Raw genomic sequence first — 22,759 nt, 5'->3', positions numbered from 1 at the left:
GGGAAGACAGCATGATAAGCTGAAAAAGAACAGGAGCCAAGACTCAGAAATGAGAGGGAGTATTTGAGGTGGGAAAAGTGTTTAAGTGGACTAGAAAAATTAGTGTTGGGGCTGGTGTGGCATAGATGGGACTGGGCAGGAGTTTTTAAGCCACGTTACGGAATTTTGCTTTATCTCTAAGAACAATGAAATTTATTGAACTTTTTTTTTTTTTTTTAGGCATGGGGTGACATGATCAAATTTACATTTTAGGAAGATCACTTGGGCCTCAGCATTAAGTGACCTAGAGGACTTAAAACACACATACATCTTTAGAGAAACTGGTTGGAAGAGGACTTCAGTAATGTGAGAGATGTTGATGCCTAAACTAGTCTGGTGACCAAAAGATAAAGAGGTATATGGAGGAAGGAAACCTGACAGCCATTGATGATAGGTGGTTCGCCAGGTCAAGAGGTCTGGTCTAAGTTACCGAGTCAGTGCTGATACCATTTTCAGAGATCAGAAACATGGGCATACGAGCAGATTTGAAGAGGGAGGATGATGGCTGTGGTTTGTGTTGTGCAGGGTTTGAGGTACCTGTGGACATACCCATGGAGATGTCCAGGAGGCAGTCGTTTATATGGGTTCACTGCTCAGAGGAGATCTCTGAAGATAAGTTGGCAGTCACCAGCATGTAGACGGTAATCAAAGATACTACCTGGAGTGACTGCCAAGGGAGCAGCAGTAGACATAATGCTGAGGAGCACTACCAACCAAGGGTTAAGCCACAGACTGAGATAAAAAGGAAACTGGGAGCTTATTCTACAGAATTATGACCCTAAGAAAAACGAGATGAAACTAAACATAGCCCCAATTCTTAGTATGTTTTACTGTAAGATATCAGGAAAGGCAAGGAAAAGTTCAGAATTGGGCTAACAAAAGTGAAATCATAGACTTCTGTTTTAATACTTACCAGTGTGTGTGTGTGTCTGTATGTGTGTGGTTGTTTGGGACTTAGGGAAGGAAACAGGAGACATAGGGAATATTGTCACCAGATATTACTTATGTTCCCTTAGCTCAGTCATCTATGGAATGTTTAGTCCCTTAACATATATTTATTTAGAGCCTACATATAAAACATTTCTGCTAGGGCAGTGGAGGATATACAAGAAGTATATCTGTTCCCTGACAGCTTGTGATCTAGTTAGAGATGTGACACCTGTATAATAGCATCAGCAGTAGATACAATGTATGATGAGTTCAGGAACTTGCATAGAAAATAAGATCTGGGAGTTCCTATCATGGCTCAGGGGTAATGAAACCAATTAGTATCCATGAGGATGTAGGATGGATCCTTGGCCTTGCTCTATGGATTAAGGATCTGGTGTTGCTGTGAGCTGTAGTGTAGGCCATAGATGCAGCTCACAGCTGGCGTGGCTGTGGTCTAGGCTGGCAGCTGCAGCTCTGATTCAACCTCTAGCCTGGTAACTTCCATATGCCACAGTTGCGGCTCTATGAACAGTAAAAGCAAAAAAAAAAAAAAAAAAAAAAAAAAAATCAGTAAGAATTTAGAGGAGGGAGGTATTAATTTTCACCATGAATGTGGAACAGAAAGACAAGACACAAGGGCTGGGCATATAGTTCTGTGAACTGATTAAAATTTCACAGGTTTTGAATTGTTAGGAAACCACATACAAGGAAGATAAGGCCCTAGAATTATTCTCCAACATGCTTCTTTCTGAACTCACCAGGGTTAACTCTCCATCTTTTCAGAAGTGCCTCAGGCACTTATCATGGGAAGGAACAATTAGTCTTTGTCTATCATTAGTAATAGAATCAACAGCTCTGAAAGGGAAAGCCAGCAGTGACTTTGCAATCACCCCTTCAACCCACTAGATTGTTCTGAGAAATTCCCAAATTTCTTGTAGGAAGAACATGCAATATATTTAGCAACAAGTTCCTCCTTGCCCTGAAGTATGCTAGAAACATAAACTTTCAAAGTGCATGGAAAATACAGAGAACTTGTGGGTTTTGTTACTTGGCAACTGAGAGCTAAGCTGTTAAAATAAGAAATGTGCATTATTTTACAATTTGAAAAATGCAGTACATGTTATTTTCCTTTCTAGGAGGGGAAAGGTCTTGTAGATCCAAATATCCTATTGTTTCAAAAATCCACTTTTGTTGGATTGGCTTTCCTCTGATGATATCCTTATTATCCAAATTGGGTAACTTGAGGGCTGGTGGTTTATAGGTAAAACAGCAAGTCTAGCTAGAATTCCCAGGAATGCCATGGGAAAACCAAGTAAATATTCAGAAAGATGAAAAGAATTTTATCAGAGATCTAGGAAAGCTCCCTTACATGTTGGGTTGGTGGAGAGGACATTGGAGAGACAGAGATCAGAGCAAAGACATCATCCTGAGATTATAGAGGAGGCTGCTGGAACTGCTCTTCTTCTGGGATGTCTGCCTTGCCTCTAGCTGCCCAGCTCCACCTCCCTTCTGCCACCCCTACACTTTGAGGTTGTCTTTGACTCCATGCCCAATGCAGGAGAAAGTGTCGGTGTGGCACCTGTACTTCCCAAACCACATCCTGGGATTCTGACAAGAGTGCCTGAATGATGAGGAAAATGGAAAGACCATTTGACATAAATTCTTAGAGAAAATGAAATGGAGGATGCCTTTCTGTATAAGTCAGACTTGGTTGAATGATTTGCTTTGTGTCACCTGAAACTCAAAAGGTGTATTAGGTATGGTGGACACTCCTGGATTCAAGAGTGCATCTTACTTCATCTCTACTCCCATTCCAGTGTTGCAGTGAAAGGTTTGGGATTGTTGAAGAAGAGATCCTGCAGTCAAACTGCACTTTGGTATGTCAATAGGAGAGGAGCTACCGGGATAAAACATTCTCTTTTTCCCAAGGGTTCTAGCTAATAACAACCTGGTGCTGCATCAGGGGTAATTCTTCTGCATTTAAAAAATGGAGAAGCTAAATAATGACATTGAAATTTGTATATTATATACTTTACAGGGAAATGGTCTATCCCACCTTTATTGAAAACTTAATAGAAAGCATTTCCTTCTATATTATTTTATAAAAATCCTATAGTAAATTCAGAAGGATGTACTATTACAATATTGACATATGGACTAAAACATAAGCTTTGTTATTATTTTCACTGATATATCCCAAACTACCTAGAAGAGTTCCTGGTATGGAATTGATGTGAAATAAGTATTTGTTGAATAAATGGACTAAGTGAGTATCCTATGCATAGATAGTACAAAATTGAGCATTTTCTTCTAATATTTCATGAGATTAAATTTTTACTCAAGTTAATGAATTGTCTTTCTCGACAAAGATCTCAGGTGATGGCCTTTGTAAATCACAAATTATGCAACATTAGGTAACATTTTCTTTTTTCTTTTCACTGCCACACCTGCACCATATGGAAGTTCCCAGGCTAGGAGTTGAAAAGGACCTTCAGCTGCAGGCCTACACCACAGCCACAGCAACACTGGACCTGAGCTACATCTGTGACCTATGCCACAGCAGTGGCATCGCTGGATTCTTAACCCACTGAGTGAGGCCAGGGATTGAATCTGCATCTTCACAGATACTATGTTGGGCTCTTAACCCAGTGTTTCCTAATGGAAACTCATAACGTTTTCTTATCTGTTAATTGAAAGAGGTTTAACTATGTACAACAAAATGTTATCTAAGGATGGTTTTCGATCTAAAAGCCAACAGATCTATGAATGTAGATTTTTTTCAAGCTGCTTCCACTTAGAACATTTCACAATTCTTATAAAAATATATCTGTTTGTTTCACTTGACACTTACTCTGTCCTTTGGAGAAGAATTTGGGATATTCTGAAAAAGTGGGAACAAATCATCTTTGGTGGTTGTCCACGGCATCACCACATGTATAAGAAATGTTAATTATTGACCTCCCAAAGAGTTGTAGTTGATTATCTGCTCAGAAAAATCATTAACATGGAGAAACTACTATTTATTAATCATCTTCCAGGCATTGTGCTAATACTGTCCCATTGGCACTTGGAGTATAGTTGAGAAGACAGACAAAGACAAATAACTAATAAGTAAAATCATGAAAAATTACAAAAAAGTAATGGGGCCAAGGTAGAAGTTGAGCTATTTTGAAAGGGGAAATCAGGGAAGGTTTTTCTGCAAAGGTCTCATCTGACAGATGAGAAGGAGTCAGCCATATTCAGGGCAAAGGGGCTGGCATTTCAAGCAGAGAATCCAGCATGAGCCAGTGAATCACAATTTTAGAGCTCCTTCTATTGACAGATGAAATGATATGATGCCCAGGATTTACTTGAAAATAATCCAGTGGAATGCAAAGGAAGGGGAGTGCATGTAGGCAGATAATATTGACTATATGAGGATGACTACTGAAGCTAGTTATGGGCACTTGAAGATTTAGTATGCTGTGCTCCCTTTTGTGCATGTTTGTAATTATCCATAATGAAATTTTTTTAAAAAGACTGGAACTTCTTTTGTTTGTGCATCAGGTTATTCTCCAGTTCCATTAGTAGTTTTGGAAATATGATCCTCTTTCATCACTCACCATTTTTTTGTTTTTTGGTGGCAATTGGTTTTCCATTTGAAAAAAATAGAATTAGACCTTTATTTCACATCATACATAAAAATCAAGTCCAGATTAAAGATATTTTATACATATGAAAATATACACACACCCAGATGCATATATAAGAAATGATAACAGCACTCGCCATTTTGAAGAATATTGGAACCATTGGTCTGAAGAGAGTAATGTTTGGAGCTGAGAAGGGAGCTCAGTAAAGTCTATGGCCCTCAGTATAGACTAATCTCTGTTCTAGAAGAGAAAGATTTTCATATACTTTTGTGAAATGAGAGAAAAACAATATTGAAGAAAGTTTGAGAGTTCCCTGGTGGTCACTGTAGTGGCTTGGGCCACTTCTGTGGTGTGGGTTTGATCCCTGGCCTGGGAATATCCACATACCATGGGCACAGCCAAAGAAAAGAACAAAGTTTGACCAAGTTCAGCTTTTAAAAATTGAACTTTTTGAAAGTAAAATTTACATATAATAGAGTTCACATATTTTAAATACATAGGTTGATGACACTGTGGAACTATAGCCTGAATTTTTTGAAAGTAAAATTTACATACAGTAGGAGTTCCCGTTGTGGCACAGTGATTAATGAATCCGACTAGGAACCATGAGGTTGCGGGTTCGATCCCTGGCCTTGCTCAGTGGGTTAAGGATCTGGTGTTGCCATGAACTGTGGTGTAGGTTGCAGACATGGCTCAGATCCCATGTTGCTGTAGCTCTGGTGTAGACCGATGGCTACAGCTCCAATTAGACCCCTAGCCTGGGAACCTCCATATGCCATGGGGGTGGCCCTAGAAAAGGTAAAAAGCCAAAAAAAAAAAAAAATTTACATACAACAGAGTTCACTTATTTTAAATACATAGGTTGATGACACTGTGGAACTACAGCCTGATCAAAGTATAGGACATCTCCACTTCTCCAGAAAGTTCCTTTTTGCCACTTGTATTCAATTCCCCTCCCCCACTTGAGAAAACTACTGATCTGATTTCTATTAATTAATTTTGTCTGTTTTTTAAATTTCATATAATGGAACCATGCACCATCTACTTCTTTGTGTCATCTCCTTTCAGCATAATACTGTGGTGATTCATTCTTGTGGTGATGTGTTATCAGTAATTCATTCTTTCTTATTATTGAGTAGGATACTCCATCTGATGGCTATACCACAATTTATTTATTTATTCACTTGCTGTTAGACATTGGGTTGACTCCTGATTTAGACCACTATGAATAAAACTTCTGTGGACTTTGGAACATTTTGTGTACGAGTCTTTTGTGTGCACGTGTGTTTTCATTTCTGTTGAGTAGATACCTAGAAGTGGAATTGCTGGGTCATATGGTCAATATATTTTTAACTTAGAAACTTTCAGTCTGTTCTTTGAGTCAGTTGCATCATTTTACACTGTTACTAGCAATGCATGAACATTCCAGTTGTTCCGCATTTTTTTAACTTTAGCCACTCTAGAGGGTATGAAATAATGTCACATTGTGGTTTTGAGTTACATTTCCCAAATGACTAATGTTGAACATCTTTTCATATGATTATTGGATATTGGAAGAGTTTACAGAAGGCTTTTGACCTTTATAATAAATTGCATTGTCTTATCAAGTTGAAAAAGTACTTTTTATATTCTGAATATACTCCTTTATCAGTTATATGTGTTGCAAATATTTTTCTTGGTCTGCTTCTTTGTTTTCTTTTGAAGAGAGCAGAAAGATTCAAACCTAATTAAGTCCACTTTAATCAATTTTATTTTATTTTTAGTGCTATTTCTGTGCTAGCTAAAAAATCTCTACCTACTACAAGGTCATTGTGAATGTTTGGGTCTATTTCTGAACTCTCTATGCTATTCCACCAACTTGATTGCTGTAGCTTCATTATGATTGTTAAGAAGTGTGAGTTCTTCAATTCTGTTTTCTTTTTCAAAATTATTTTTTCCCATAGAGCTTTTGCATTTCCTTGCAAATTTTTAGAATCAGCTTGTCAGTTTCTTTAAAAAAAAAAAACTGCTGAAATTTTGATTGGGATTATATCATGTAGATTAATTTAAATAGAGAACACTACTGAGTTTTCCAGTCTGTGACCATGGTATATATTTCCATTATTTAATTCTTTAAAAATGTCCCTAGCAATGTCTTACTGTTTTCTGTATAAAGCTCTTGCACAACTTTTGTTAAAAGTATGCTTTTATTTCTAAGTATATTATGTCATTTGATCCCATTGGACATGGTATGCTTTTGAAATTTTATTTTTCAGTTTTTTTTTTATTTTTCAATTTAGTTTTTAGAAGGTCATTGCTAGCTTTATTACTTTGAGATTAATGCATTTGCAAACTTAACAAATCATCAACTTTTTCATGAATTATTTTTCACAAAAACACAGTTAAATTTATTCTGTATAAAAATGGTGACACCACAAGGTGCAATAATTTGAATCAAGCTGTGCAATGCACATAGTCCGTCCCACCCTTTTCACCAGGCCTCTCTTAGAGGGAAGAGACCTGGATAGATGTGACCATGTTCTTATACCACTAGAAATGGGAAAGAATGGAGTTCCTCTTGTGGCTCAGTGGTAACGAAACTGACTACTATCCGTGAGGACTCAGGTTCAGTCTCTGGCCTCCCTCAGTGGGTTAAGGATCCAGCATTGCTGTGAGCTGTGGTGTAGGTCACAGATGCAGCTCAGATCTCATGTGGCTGTGGCTGTGGCATAGACTGGCAGCTGTAGCTCCGATTCGACCTCTAGCCTGGGAACTTGCATGTGGCGCAGATTCGGCCATATTAAAGACAAAAAGACAAAAAAAAAAAAAAGAAGGAAAGAAAAAAACAAATGGGAAGGAGATAGTTTTCCCCTTTATATGGAGAATGCCCTTAGAAGGGAACCTAAATGGAGGGTGACTGGAGGAAAAGGAAGCAGAGACCTTTGTTGGGATTGTCCAAGAACATACACCAAGTGTCTTGTGTTTTTTACAACAGTCCCCTGACCCAGAGACCAGTCTGGGGTCATTGTTCTTTCCCCAAAAGATCCTGACTCTCTGGGCTTAAGTCTGAATTTTGTGACTTTCTAGTTGAGTTGTGTGACTTGTTCTATAGGGGACTTAAGGTGATTTTAATTTTCTCCTCTGAGATGGAGATGGCAAATATTCTTGCTTTGAGTCAAATGTTAACTAGCAAATCTTTAATTAAAAAAATGCAGTTATGTTCGAATGTCTGTGCAGAGAAATTTAATTACTAGTGACGATCGTTATTGCAGTTGTTTTTAAATTTGGCAGAGGAAGAAGTGAGAGGAGGGGGCCTTAACATCCAGTGAATAAGTAAGCATTGTTATCGTCCCTTTGCAGATAAGAACCTAGAAGTTCAGAGAAATTAACCTGCTGAAAAGTTCCTCAGTTATTAAGGGTCTGACTTTAAAACTTTGCCTCTTCTACAGAACAAAGTATCTAATTGTGAAACTGGTGAATATTGGAAATGAGTGTGCAAGCGCACTCTAGGGGTACCTGAGGAGGGGATACAAGGCAATTCAGAACTCAGCGTAGGGCCGCTGAATTTGTTCCCCACTTTTCCTTGTATCACCATCCCTGGGTACCACATCTAGAAAGAGTCTCAAAGGGGCAAGGCAGTCCAAACTTTAACATAGCTGAAACCACACGTCCCAGGTTATTACTGAGGTATTTGCATAGATTTTAAGTTTATTTACAGTGTTTGTACTGAAATTTATTTTTGGAAGTGTTACTAGTGGAAGAGGCAATTCTTTGGTTCTTGTCACCCGAAAGGAAAGAATTCCGTTGAGAAACATAGAGCGGTTTCAAGCAGCAGGAGTTTTATGAAGCAAAGTGAAAGTATGTTCCTAAAGAGACTGGAGTGGGCTGTCTGGAAACCAGAAGCAACCCTGCAAACGGGATAGGGCTGGTTTTCAGAGTAGTGGAAAGTCCCTCCCTGTATCCTGCATCATATAATTGACAAGGTGATTGGCAGCTTTAGGTTATATGACATTTCTTCTTGTGCACAGGTGCTTACCCATAAGCACCCAAGAGAAACCCATAGTGAGGGGAGGGAACAAAAACTGCAATGCTAATGACAAATACAGCATAATGAACCCCGGTCATTCTGGGTCCCCTCTTAGATCTTGGTGCACTTGCACCAACTAGTGCTGGCAGTTTGGAAAGCCCAGCTGAGTTTTTGACCTTCTACTTAGGCCTGGTAAGGCTGAGAACTTAGTGGTCCTTAATCATAAAAAGGAGGAGCTCTTGGCATGTTCTGGTCAATGTCAAGGTGAAGGAAGGAAAGAGAAAGATGACTGTCCAGGATGGAACAGCACCCGCTTATGTCTGACAAGTTACCTAATAGAAGTTGCAGTCAAATAATGTTTCTTAAGTATCTTTATGTTCTAGACTGGGCATAGATGCTGGGGAGGGAGTCCATGATATAGCCCCTAACATCCAGAAGCCCTTGCTCTATATATAGACACAGGACATATCCCTGGGCAGATCGTTCGTGATAATTCCAAGCAATATACAGGTGGTGCTCTAGGAATACATGGAACATTATGCTCCAGGATGCAGAGAGAGTTGAGGGCATGAGTGGGCTTCTGTAGGTATCTGGACTTTCATGTGGGCTCTGAATTGGTAGATAAGATTCAAGGAGGAAGCCAGGAACAGGTGCCTCCTGATAGGGAGTGAGGGGAGTGGGAATATATTCTTTGCTGGAAGAACCTCAAGAAGGCTATGTGGCTGGAAACATGCATACTATGTGGTGATGAAGCCTGAGGGCTGGTGGGAGGCCATCTACATAGGACTGACCACTGATAACTATCTTTGAGGTTCTAGTTAGTTTTTTTATCTTCTGTGGGCATGTGTGTGCACGTGCATGTACACACACAGACACACGCACACAGACACACACACACACACTTTCTCATCTATGACTTAAGGGCAGTGATAGTGTTTATCTTCTCTTCTAGTGTTATAGTGAGGATTCAGTGAAATGGTGCATGAAAGTACTTAGCATGCTTCCTGACACACAACAAACACTGGTTAAAGTGATAACTGTTTTCATTACTCAGATGCCTAACTAAAGCAAAAATGTGCTTGGTTTCTGTTCATCACATTTCAAACGTATTTGCATGTGTATCTGTTAGTAAACTAGCATTGCTATAACAAAATACCATAGCTTAGGTGGCTTAAACAACAGAAATGTATTTTCTCCCAATTCTAGAGATTAGCATCTCAGGACCAAGGTGTTGGTGGGACTGGTTTCTCCCAAAGCCCTTCCCTTGGCTTGCAGATAGCCACCTTCTCACTGGGTCCTCACATTGCCTTTTTTCTGTGCACAAACCTAGTGTCTCTCCCTCTTCTTAAAAGTCCCTGGCCCTGTGGGATCAGGGCCCACTCATATGACCTCATTTAACCTAAGTTGCTTCATTAAAGGCCTTCTTTCCAAATACAGCCACATTCTGAGGTACTAGGGGTTAGGACTTCAACATAAGAATTAGGAGTGAGAGCACAATTCAATGCCTAACAGTAACCATTCTTCTGAAGTTTTGTTTTTTGTTTTTTGTCTTTTTAGGGGAGGTTCCTAGGCTAGGTGTTGATTCCTAGCTGCAGCTGCTGGCCTATACCACAGGCACAGCTGAGATCTTAGCCATGTCTGTGACCTACACCACGGCTCACAGCAATGCTGGATCCTTAATCTACTGAGTGAGCCCAGGAATTGAACCCACATCCTCATGGATATTAGTTAGGTTCTTTACTGCTGAGCCACAATGGGAACTCCATAGTAACCATTTTTTCTCCTCTGCTTTCAGAGTATTATCCTTTCTTTTCAAGGTTTATCTTCTACATGGCTCCCATCCCATCAAGTATTGCCTTCTTCTCCTTTTCCAGGGGCTTGATATTTGGGGCTTTATAGCATATCTTCTTTTGCTACTTATTTATTTATTTATTTACTTACTTTTTTTTTTTTTTAAAAGATGGGTAAATATAAATCTTCCTACCTCTCATGCTTACTCTTTATTTTTTCTCCTTAGTTAAATTGAGTAAAGTTCCTTTGTTTTGGGAATTCCTGTTGTGGCACAGCAGAAACAAATCCAACTAGGAACCATGAGGTTGTGGGTTTGATGCCTGGCCTTGCTCATTGGGTTAAGGATCTGACATTGCTGTGAGCTGTAGTGTAGGTCATAGATGCAGCTTGGATCCCCCATTTTTGTGGCTGTGGTGTAGCCTGGCAGCTACAGCGCCAATTGGACCCCTAGCCTGGGAACCTCCATATGCTGTGGGTGTGGCCCTAAAAAAGGACAAAAGACAAAAGACAAAAAAAAAAAAAAAAAGTCCTTCATTTTAAGGTTTTTTAAGGTTAGGTAGCAGCAAGTGGTATCCTAGGATTTTGTATATGTGTAGATGTGTGTATTTGGCAGTTAGCATGAAAATTTGGAAATCCAAACTCATAGTTGGACAAACAATTTTTAAAAAAATGCTTGCTCTTTAATTAAGAAGTGTATTTAAAAATGGGAAAAACCCTCTAAAGAAAAAAGGAATGATAAAAATATAAATGCTATGGAAAATTGCTTGTCTGTATTCAAAATGCAGATCACTACTTTTAAATAGAACAGAAAAAGGTAATGAATATTTAAAAGGCACTGTCAAATAAATGGGCACAAATGTGTAATTTACAGCTCCAACACAGATGGACAACTGAGCATTTTCCTAGCAACAGGAGCTCTGTGGAACAGTCAAGGGTGCGGAGATGCGGAGGCCTCTGCTCTCTTAGCTCCCCTCCAATCTCACTGAATTCCTGCCATTTCAGACACACTGCAGACATGGCGTTAACTTAAATGGTACCCAGAAAAAAAAAATGCACATGCTGCATATGGAGAAAAGCCCAAGTTCTTCCTCTTTTTATGAGCTGCCAAGTCTTCTGCTGGTGTTTACATTAGCAGAGGAATGTGATATTAATATTTAGCTCACTCTGCAGAAATATGCATTTAAAAGGGGGGGCAATTTCAGCACGCAGGCTCCAGAGTAAGAGCTCTGTCTCTCTGTGTCTTTCTTTACACACACACACACACACACACACACACAGACACATTCCCACACACACACACTCACTCCAAAGAATGTTTTCCAGCTCCCATGGCTAGGATCTTGCAATTAAATGCTGTGCCTAACACATGGCCAGCAGAAGGATGAGATCCAGCCGAAGAGCAATGTTTACATCTTCAGGGGTTGCCTGGTGTATGGGAGAGCTCCATCCCGCTGGAGATGGGAGTCCCACATGGACAGCTGTAGCATCAAAGAATCCCGGTGACCTAGATTCGGCCATTGATCAGGAACTGCTTTGGCCTGCGTGGCTACCACTAGGCCAGCAGCCTGCTTGCAGTTTCATGGGTTGCCTGGCAAACGGCACTGACCCATTTCACCATGACAACCTGGGCTGCTCTGCTGAAGGCCGGGCACAGGGAAACCACTCGCTGCTGGCATTTTAAAGATTTCAAAATTAAGTTTACTTCGGGGTGTCTGAAAAATGCATTTAGAAAACCCATCCAAAGCTGCCATGCTTTGACAGAGGTGGAAGAGATGGAGAAGAGAAATGTGAGAAAGTTGCCGTTAGTCTTTTCCAGGTCCTAAACCATCAGCAAAACTGTTTTGTGTTTTGCTCAACCAATAGCATTGTGATAAATATGTTTCCTGACAAAATGAATTGATAAACAGTAAATCAGTAGGCGAAAAAGCTAAGGAATTAATTTCCTTGGCTACATATATTCTGGTCTATTAAAACAGAATATATAGAATCAAATAATTTTAAACCTCCTGATAAATAAATGGTAGTATTTAAATGTGGATTTTTGATAACTTTGGCTCAAACATGAACTGTACAGATTTGAGTTTCATTGGAGAACTAAAATAGTATGCCCCTTGAGGGAAAAAGTGGGTCTGTGCTTTGGTAAAGGAATTCAATTTAGTAAGTGCAATTTAGAAAAAAATCAGGGCCTGGGATGCTCATGTGATCACATTAAAATGCAACCTCTGCTTTTTTGACAAGAACCATAGCAAAGAATTGAAAGCATTTACAGCTTTTTTTTTTTCTTCTTTTTCTCTTTTTTCTTTTTTGGGCCGCACCTGCGGCATTGGAACCACCCAGGCTAGGGGTCGAATCAGACCTGCAGCTGCCAGCCTATGGCACAGCCACAGCAACACTGGATCTGATCCACATCTGCGACCTACACTGCGGCTTGCAGCAACACAGGACCCTTAACCCACTAAATGAGGCCAGGGCTTGAACTCTCATCTTCATAGACACTATGTCAGGTTCTTAACCTGCTGAACCACAATGGGAACTCCCATTTGCAGGTCTTTGTGTTGAAATCCATGCACTATTCTCAGCTCCACTTTTTGTTGTTATTGTTAAATTAGCTCAGGAGATAAAACTTAGGACTTTATGAATGGTTTTCGCTCATTCCTACTGGAGAAAAGAAAATCGAAACAGGCCAAAGGGATGTTTAATCTTTGTGATCCTAGTGACATATCCTATCCTTGGGCCATGAGGATCTTTCCAGGAGGATGATGGAGTTACAGATCCTTTACTTTCTAAGTAGAGGAAAGAGAAGAGTAGCCATAGGTTGGCATCCAATGTCAATGCCAATAATCCAATGTCATTTATGAAAACATGGACATAAAACTATAGCATATCTTTGTAAAATAAATGAGCCATTCACTTCATTTGCACCAGAGATATTAAGAACTTTTCTACATTCTCTCTTTAATCAGCATTTTCCTTCAGTGCCTAAAAAAGTTTCCTTTTTCTCTTGCAAGGGCTTGGCCTTCTTTCCAGATTCTTCCCATCTCAAAGTCCTCCATGAACAATCTCTACCCTGTGTGAAAGAATGGACTTCCTGTTGGAGAAGCATCTAACTATATCTGCAGTCATGTGTTCCTGCCATTTCTCATCCCAAGGTCATCTGTCAGCCAAGGTTTTATTAGGTTAACTAAGCATTTAATATGTTGTGGCAAACTAGATCAGGAATTAGAAAACAAATGCCATTTATAGACACTAGTAGCTATGGAATCAATCATTCAACTTCAAGGATAGTTAAAGATGAAAATTAATTATCCAATACACTAGAAAGATATTAATAGTCACTCCAGGCCAAAAACAGAGTCTGAAGCAGGATAACCATGCAATCCGGCTTGCCTGTCTCCCTGTCAAATTGTAGAATTATAAATGGTGGTCCCTTTTGTATCCTCGTTTGAATGATAAATTACACGGTCTTCCCAATAATATTTTCAGTGCTTGAAAAATCTTCCTTCAGTGTCTTTCTACTATTTAGTTTGCTGCCTCTGACTATGGTATTATCAGAAAGAGGGTTGTCTCAAGGGCCTAAGGTTACCACCTCTTGTCAGAAGTTCCACCACTTTCACATAATAGATTTGATCACAAGCATGTATCCAGGGGTGACCTTCCCAAAACTGGGAAGGAGGACTATTCAGACTGGTGTCTTGTTCTCTCCAAGACAGTCCTCTGTAGCCTGTCCTCCTCTAATCATGTGCTTTCCTCTAAACTTGTTCTCACTTACTCTATTGCTCTCGCTAGCCTTTCCTGTTCCTTTTTCAAGGCCTTAAGTTCCCAGATCTTCCACTAACACAAATCTATAAATAACTCCTAAGAGCTTTAAAAGTGTGTTTATTGGCAATTTTAAAGGGAGCAAAGACTTGGAAGACAAAGAGAAACCTTTCTTGGTGGAATTTTGGCATTCATCCTTAAAATCATACCACTTAGACAGCCTCTCTCTTACTTTTACACCTAAGCCATCAAAGTCAGTGAAGCCAACAGACAGATGATCAGTAGGACACCCCAGTGCAAATGATCTGAAACATGAGGTAGAAGGCACAGCCTTCTGGTTTCAAATACTTTTCATTCCTTGGGCTATGAAGCTGTATGTTCCTGAAAATAGCATTTATGAGGAAGTGTGCATAAGTCCAGAATGTGTCTATCATTTCATACTTCGAAGACAGGAAATACTTGAGATCAGTGTAATGCCAGGACTTTGATGTAAAAGATCAATGTATGCATGCCATATTTAAGTCACTTCCTTAATGAAGTTGGCACACAGCTAGCAATCTAATTGTACGGTAATTACTTTTTATGGTGTAAAGAAAAAAGCCTTATGATATCAATGCATTCGGGTGGATTGTTTCCCATAGAAAAAAAATTTAAAATATAGGGTAGGGTATTTCATTAGACCATTCAAAATCATCCTTCCAGTGTTTGTGATATTTTTTCCTTTTGACCCTTCAGTCACTGATTTATTAACATTTATGGTTTTCCTTACCAAGGTATTTAAGGACTAGCGAAAACATTATCTTTGCAAATGTTTTCAGACATCCAGCTGTGAATTTCTGCACAGTGTTAATGGAATTCATTATCCAGACGTGCACTATCTTGTGGACAGAATCATCCTTGTGAATTGACCATGGGCTCATTGATGCTTTAACTGCAAGGCATTTAATGATGCACATGACCTGTCTGTTTCTGAAATGCTAGAGCATCCATCACTGTAGTGATTCATTTGCCTTGACCTGCAAAAGCACGGTGTTAGCTTCAGAACATTTATTCCTAACCAGGTAGGATACATGGAAGCATCTGGTCCTGATATCATCTTCTCCTTGGAATTTTCATAAGAATGGCTATTCTTATGCATGTTTTTTTTTTCCACAACCTATGTTAGTTTTACTGACAGAATGGTTTTCTATTCTTTGTAAAAATCATGGTCCTTTCTCTATTTTTTTTCTTATAGCTCTGCTTTTATTTTTATTGATTTTATTAATTCATTCACTCCATGAATATCCAGTGAAGATCACATTTCCCTTCAATAAGACATTGTGCCAGCTACAGTGCCATGCAAGATATGACTTCTGCCTTCCACTGGGTTGCAGTCTGGTGGGAGGAGGGGAAGGGGACTAATACTTACACTCAGGTATAAGATGTTCCTAGCAATGATGTCAGGCCATATGTATAATGAAGACTGCGTGCTCCAGAAACCTGAAATGGGAGGGATTCTGCCTCTAGTAGAAATAATAATTGGAGCTAAAATATAGGCTTCCTTTTGATAAAGATTGGAGGGCAGTGCTGGACTAAGGAACTACAGCAGAAGCAGTGGCATGGACACTAAAAGGGCACTTCATGATCAGAAAAGAGTCTACTACAAGTTGCATTTAAAGTTCAACCTTGGGGCATAATGGGGCTGGAGACTGGAAGGCTGATGTGAGCCAGATTTTAAGGCTTAAGGGGTTTGTTCTTACTTCTAGTCAGTGAAGTGACAGTTGGATTTTAAGTAGGAACTTGATGAATTCTCTGAGCTTTAAGGAAACGATTAAGGGCAAAATCTGCAAGGTGAACTTCAGGAAGGAAGAAGGTCAGTTGGGAAATTATTGCAATACTCAAGGTGTGGTGTGATAAGAGTTGGAAAGGAGGTCATAGCAATGCGAGTAAAAGGGAGAGAAGATATGTAATGTGGGAGTGTCATTTTATTTCCCCAGAGAATTGCGTTTGTGTTGATTAGTGAAGACATAAAATCAGTTATGTTTCTGCTAATGTGCAATGTGTTTTGCCCATGATTTACTTGTGAAATGGATTCAGCAGTGATTGAAAAAACATACATCAAATGATAGGGTATGCTTCTCATAAGTCCGTTATGCTCTTTTCCCCACCCTCCACCCTTCACCCTCCACACTCTGCAAGTGCAGGGAGCATTCCTGACATTACCTGTTCAGCCTCCCCCCATCCCTCTAAGACAGATGAAGCATTTTCCTTCTGAGTTGGGGAAAGTGCAGCACAGAAAATTTAAGTATACAAGGTGGCAAAAAAGGCATAAAGGTAATATTCCCATTACATCAATTTTCTTTAGCAGGAGACAGGTCAAGGCGGCTGTAAGTGGCAGTTACTTAATAGCTAAATAATTTGATCATGCCAAACTTTTGATGAAACAGCATAATGGGGGATGATTAAGGTTGAGGTATGTGGAGGACTAAGGTTTGTCCTCTAGCAAGGAACTGTCATTAATTGTTGAAGCTAGCATGGCTAATTTAGGAAATTTAGGACAATGACATTGGATTGTTGTCTTGAGTTATCTGAAATAATTTTTATCTTGGTCAAATTTACCAGCAACTACAAAAAAGACTTGTTAAGGAATTCCCTGGTAGCCTAGCAGTTAAGGATTTGGCATTGTCACTGCTGTGATGCAGGTTCAGTCCTTGGCCTGAGAACTTCCGTATGCCATGGGCATGATCAGAAAAAAAAAAAAGATTTGTTAATATTTGACTTTGCATTGAGTATGTTCCAATCTACTAGCTGCCTGCATGGGACTGTCTGTTTAAGGATTATTCTTGGCTTATCAATGGGAAGAGAAAATCATGAAATAAGAGCATAAACTTTAGTTGAATTCAAGTTTTGACAGCATAACTGAATGTACATTCCAGCATATTGCCCTAGCAACAATTATTTAATTGAAATAATTACTGTGAGTGTACATTTGTTATACATTGTGTATTTGTGTATCTGTTTGGGAATACAACTCTGATTTTGCATATGTAGATGATGAAATGGGAACAGGGAATGGAAAGAAAATAAGAAAATTTACCGAAAAGTAGAATTTTATGGGTATTCACGCTTAAACCATTTTTTTTACCCCCTTAAACTACTTAGAGACCTACCTTTAAGTGTTTGAAATAGAAATCATCGTTTAAGGTCCTATTTTATTGTTCATTTTTATTTGGCCAGAGTTGCCCAATAAGGCTGTCCTCTAGTGTGCTGTGATTTACTCTTCTGTCACAAGCAATAGAACTAGTGGACTTTGAAAGCTGACATGGAGGAAGAAGGAAAAAAAGGAAACGTTTAGACCTCATTTTGACATGGCTCTTTCTGAAATCTGATACTAAATATCTTCCTGCATCTGGAGGAGGGAAGAAAGAGACCATACAGGCATTCTTTACATAATGTCGAAATAAAACCCTCTATTGTCCATCAAGACAATAGAATGAGTCTATAATAATGTAGTACAAGTAGAGCAGAAACTACACAAGCCAGCAATGCAATCTTTGTTCCAGTGTAATCTTCCATATCAACCATCGACAATCCCCAGTGGTAAGAGAAAGGCCTTTCTCTTATTTCCCATACATAACTTGTCACCCTTTTTCTCTTTCCTTGTGTGTAGGAAGCGGTGTAATAAGGCTCCCTTTGGGGATGGCTAAACATGTTTGACAACATAGGAACTGTCCTAAATTGTGGCCAGATCTCAAACTAAGCCCAAACTCTTTGTATGGATAAACAAATTAGTTAGCTTCCTTGTCTGTTTCAAGGTCTGCCCCTGGTTTACTTTGGTGGAAAGAGAGGCAGAAATACTGAGAAGTCGGATGTGGGTGCTCACCATCAAAATGCTGCTTGGAAAGATGGCATTTCAACCTTTACCTAGGAAGATAGTATTTTCTATAGGAGTAGGAAGTGAAGACACAATCCCTGACTAAAACGAATTAAAATATCCAAGGGCATTGGAAGGCAGAAGCACAGATTGAACACACTGAGGCCGACACAGAACTAATAGTGCCTAAATAATTTACCACTACCTGGCCCTCTGCTGGGTGCCCGGTGGCTCCTGTAGTGATGAGTAAGACTGGCCTCTGCCATCTGCATGGCACATTCATTCATGGTGGGCATTCTGCCCAAATGTACAGATGAGTATTGGATAAATAGCTCCTGGTGTTTTTCCTGAGCCCCTAGCCAAATCTGAGCCTTTCAAATTGCTCAGGTTTGTCCATAAGTAATCTTGCTGAAACCTACAACTTCAAGTTATAGGCAAGTGTTGAAAACAATTAATTCCTAAAATATGCCATGTCTTTTTGTAACCATAAAATTAACCTTTTGTTTAAAAGAAAACTCAATCTATTAAAAATATTTTATGAATGAGAGAACTGAGTCTGTAAAGATAAAGAGAAGACCATTAAGGATTGTGGAAACAATCAAAATAAAGTGGTTGCATATTTTTTTTTAAGAAAATGAAAGGGCTCTGGAAGAAACCAGTTTATGTTGTTATCTTTGCTTTATTGGAGAACAAAAGGGAAAGAAAGTCAAAGTTCATAGCCTCTTGACAGCCTACCCTGCTCACTCTGGGAAAGGCTGGTTCCACTTCTTTCTGGTGCACCGCTGATTTTGGTATATGTCTCAGTCTCTGTCACATAGAGATAAACTTTTAATACTACTTATACGGGACCTATAATTGTGGTGGGGGCTTTACCCATTGAGTAAAAACAAGGACCCTGATCTCTCAAACCTTATTATTGCCAGTGGAGACGTATAATATATATTGGAGGGAAAATATTTTAAAAAAAGAAGCAAGGTAAATGGAAAAATTTATGGAATTGTCAAATTGTAAAGTAGATTTTTATATAGAGAGGTAGCAGAGAAGGCCTCTTTGGTCAAGGGGCATTTAGCAGAAAACTCACTGACGTTCAGGAAGATGCCAGGTAAATACCTGGGGAAAATGGCTCTAGATAGAATAAACAGCAAGTGCAAAGGCCCTGGGGCAAGTAGTGTATAGTGTTTTTACAGCTATGGGGCCGGTGTGCCTACAAGAGAGCAGGCAGGGCTAAGTGGGAGTGGGAGGAGATCAGAAAGGCGAAGAGGAGGGTGAGTAGAGAGATTATGAAAGGCCTTTAGGCAATATTAGGGGGTTTGAATTTTATTCTGAATGAGATGGGTAATTTTTTCAGAGTGGAAAATGAAGATGAGAGGAGGACATCCATATTTTGAAAATGATCCTGAACAAAGAGAAAGTAGTTTTATTCTGAGAATGTTTTGCTTAGATGTGCAAAATAATATTTGGATTTTAAGGCATTTGATTATTGGAAAAAAATTTATCAAAGAAGAATAACGAATCTCGTTCCCTGGAGATATTTAGGAAAGACCATGTTTATTTGACATGTACTACCATCTGAAAGAAAGGATCAATGTGCTTTTCCCCCTCAGCCATTTAAAATAATCCACAGTCAATTTTATTAACCACATAATTAAACAGATTTAGTAATTAAGACCACAGGAAAACTGGATGACATTCAGCTCTTCAGACTATTGTTTTTTATCAGTAGGTACTTCCCAGGGGGAAAATGCATTTGACTGTCTCTAAGGCAGTGATTCTGCTTTATTTGTTTCATGAACAACTTTAGTAGATCTTCAGTTATTTATCCTTTAAAAAAAAAAATTCTTGGGGAGTTCCCGTCATAGTGCAGTTGTTAACGAACCCGACTAGGAGCCATGAGGTTGTGGGTTTGATCCCTAGCCTCACTCAGTGGGTTAAGGATCCGGCATTGCTGTGAGCTGTGGTGTAGGTTGCAGACATGGCTCAGATCCTGCATTGCTATGGCTCTGGTGTAGGCCAGCGACTACAGCTCTGCTTAGACCCCTAGCCTGGGAACCTCCATATGCTGTGGGTGTGGCCTTAGAAAAGACCAAAAAAAAAAAATTCTTTTGAGAGAGAGAATTCCACCAGGGGTTGGACATGAAGACAACTTGGGATAATGCATGATTTAATATCAAACTGATATTTTAAAATATTAGCCCAATAGTCATCTTTGTAGGGATGCAGAGAAATGAATTGTCTTTTATTAAATATCATATATAAACCATGTTCTTATCAATTACCTTTCAGCGCTCAATAAGGACATTCTGCTAAAAAAAAATTGGCAAAGCTTTTGCTATTATTCTGTGGTATTTATTTATTTTTTACTGCTTCCTTCTGCATTTTTTCAAAGCCTCAACTTGTTGATGGCCTAGTAAAGTGTTTAATATTTAGATAATAAAGCATTCCCACAAAGAGCACTGTGCTGAACACTTTTTATTGTCAGAATTCTGCTCTCTGGGGTCTTTAGTTGAAGACCATTGGGAATACTACTAAAGCACATTGATCCTGTGACATTTTGGTGTCCTTCCTACGTTAGTGACAATTAGTTGCCAAGCTCATGGGCCCCACCCGTAATATGGTTCTGTGGCTGTGTGAACAGGTTGTAAATCTTAATGCTACACAGGACTTGCCCAGGGGCGATGCAAGGGACCTCCCAGGCCAGCAGAGACTTAGGGCAGGGCAGCCAGACTGAAGAAGTGTGGGAGCCCTGCCTCAGACTCCCACTTACAGCTCTCGTCCCAGGCACAATGGGACTGCCGGGTCATTCTCTTCCCCATCCTGTGACTCATTGCTTGAGAGTCTCTTTTATCCCTTGCAGAGCACTATGACCACAGAAGTAAGGGATTAATTTGTTGGTTCTGGTTTCTGTTTATTTTAAACAATGATGATGGATGCTCTGGTGGCTTTGAGAGACTGAGTTAAAGAGTTGGATGGTGCTCGTGCGCTCAAATCAAGACTTTAGAAAAGCAACATGTCTCCATTGCTCAGAATTGTTACCCTTTTCTCTGGGCCCAGGCAGAAGAACCACACTGTCCTGCCACCCTGCTCTTCCCCTCCTGTCCCAGGCTCCTCTGACAGTATGCTTTGTTAGCTTAAGTCTGTTAACAGTAGGGCCATTGGCATACATTTCTGCTAGTGACAAACCCAAGTCCCATGTTTGCAAAGTGTGAAGTCAGTTCTGGAAAGGGAAAGTAAAGAGTGTCTCTGGTCCACTTCCAGGAATTACTGGTAGATCCCTAAGCTGGATGAGTCAAAGAACTGACAAAAATTCCCTGTTGTGATGAGATCTGGAATGCTTGTGCAATTCTAAGCTATCCATTTCCAGTTCTAAGCAGTCCGATCTGTTTCAGTCTCTCTTCATGCATCCTTCCCCACTTCCCTTTCTGTGGACCTTCTGTTACACATTCAGTCCACATGATCAGCACTGAGTGCAGTGTATATTCAGGCATCTTATCTTAGGTGTCTGAGAAGTTCTGGATGAGATCAGATAGAAGAGTGATGTCAAGACAATTTCAGTTATTGTAGCGCTAAGACTGTTAAAAAACACCAGTGCAGATATCAGCAGTAATAGGGTCTAATGATGGTAACAGACACTGTGTGGTGGCAGAGATACAGTATCCAACATGCAGAAAACAATGACAAGAGGGGATAGAGAGAGGACAGGAAGCATCTCCAGTTGAGACACACGGCACAGAGGATAGTCCACACAGGCAAATAAAAGTAAGTGTACTGGGTTCAAACTTAGGACTTGGATTTAGAAAGTGCCTCTTTCCTGGTCTGCCTTCAGAGCAGCCTTCAAGCTGGTAAGAGCAATAGTCTCAGAGAATCCTTCTGTAACCTTCTAGCTGCTTAACCTCAGGGTGAAATAGTTATCAAGGCTGTTGCTCCAGAATCAACCCCTGCCCCTCCATCACATGGAAAGCAATTACTCTTATCTAAGTTTCAGGAGGAAGCTGTGAAGAGGAAAAAAAAAAAAACAACAAAAAACGACCAAAAACAAGAACCCATTAGAACCAACTAGGGCTGAGATGACTCCTCTGAAAAGCCCCTCTCCTGTTATCAAAGCTCCCGTATACTAAATGCCTATCGAGAGTTATTTAACGTAGTCAGCCTAATAGTCCTAGGATGCAGTTTTTATTGTCTCTGTTTTATATGTTAAGAAATTGGGACACAGAATGTTTAAATAACTTGTCCAAGGTCACACAACTAGAAAGTAGAACAAGCATTTAAACTGTGGGCTGTTTGTTGGAGTTCCCGTCGTGGCGCAGTGGTTAACGAATCCGACTGGGAACCATGAGGTTGCGGGTTCGATCCCTGCCCTTGCTCAGTGGGTTAACGATCTGGCGTTGCCGTGAGCTGTGGTGTAGGTTGCAGACGCGGCTCGGATCCCGTGTTGCTGTGGCCCTGGCGTAGGCCAGTGGCTACAGCTCCGATTGGACCCCTAGCCTGGGAATCTCCATATGCGGCGGGAGCGGCCCAAGAAACAGCCAAAAGACCCAAAAAAAAAAAAAATAAAAAAAATAAACTGTGGGCTGTTTGTGTTCACAATTCCTGTCCTTTCCACACATGAAATGCCTCTTGGTTCAGACTTCTCTGGGGGAAATAGTAGAATAATTCAATAATCTGGTGATTCCAGACTCTAAGGTGTGGAGAGTAAGCTTTCTAGAGTATGCGTAATTAGAATGCTCTGGCCATGGGTAGGTCCATTTGTGATGA

At 39.9% G+C, this 22,759-nt stretch overlaps 1 protein-coding gene across 13 annotated transcripts in view; it reads left to right on the top strand.

Annotated features, from left to right (window-relative positions):
- The window catches only part of LOC146406163 (uncharacterized), a 1,231,956-nt gene that overhangs the window by 229,893 nt on the left and 979,304 nt on the right, over positions 1-22,759 (top strand). For 2 of the 13 annotated variants that reach the window (XR_014807291.1, XR_014807265.1), the window contains one exon: positions 13,362-16,894. The exons of 8 other annotated variants lie outside the window; for them this stretch is intronic. The gene's annotated coding sequence lies outside the window, so the exon portion shown is untranslated. Of the gene's footprint in view, positions 1-219; positions 1,537-13,361; positions 16,895-22,759 lie in introns of those variants that run through there. 3 more of the 13 variants (XR_014807219.1, XR_014807286.1, XR_014807284.1) reach the window with 2 other exon arrangements.

This window comes from Sus scrofa, chromosome 1 (assembly GCF_054392235.1).
Source record: "Sus scrofa isolate SSC_HxYL_T2T_F1_AM1 chromosome 1, Sscrofa_HxYL_maternal_Yorkshire_Landrace_v2.0, whole genome shotgun sequence".
NCBI lineage: Eukaryota > Metazoa > Chordata > Mammalia > Artiodactyla > Suidae > Sus > Sus scrofa.
This window is presented reverse-complemented; position numbering and strand designations above follow the sequence as displayed.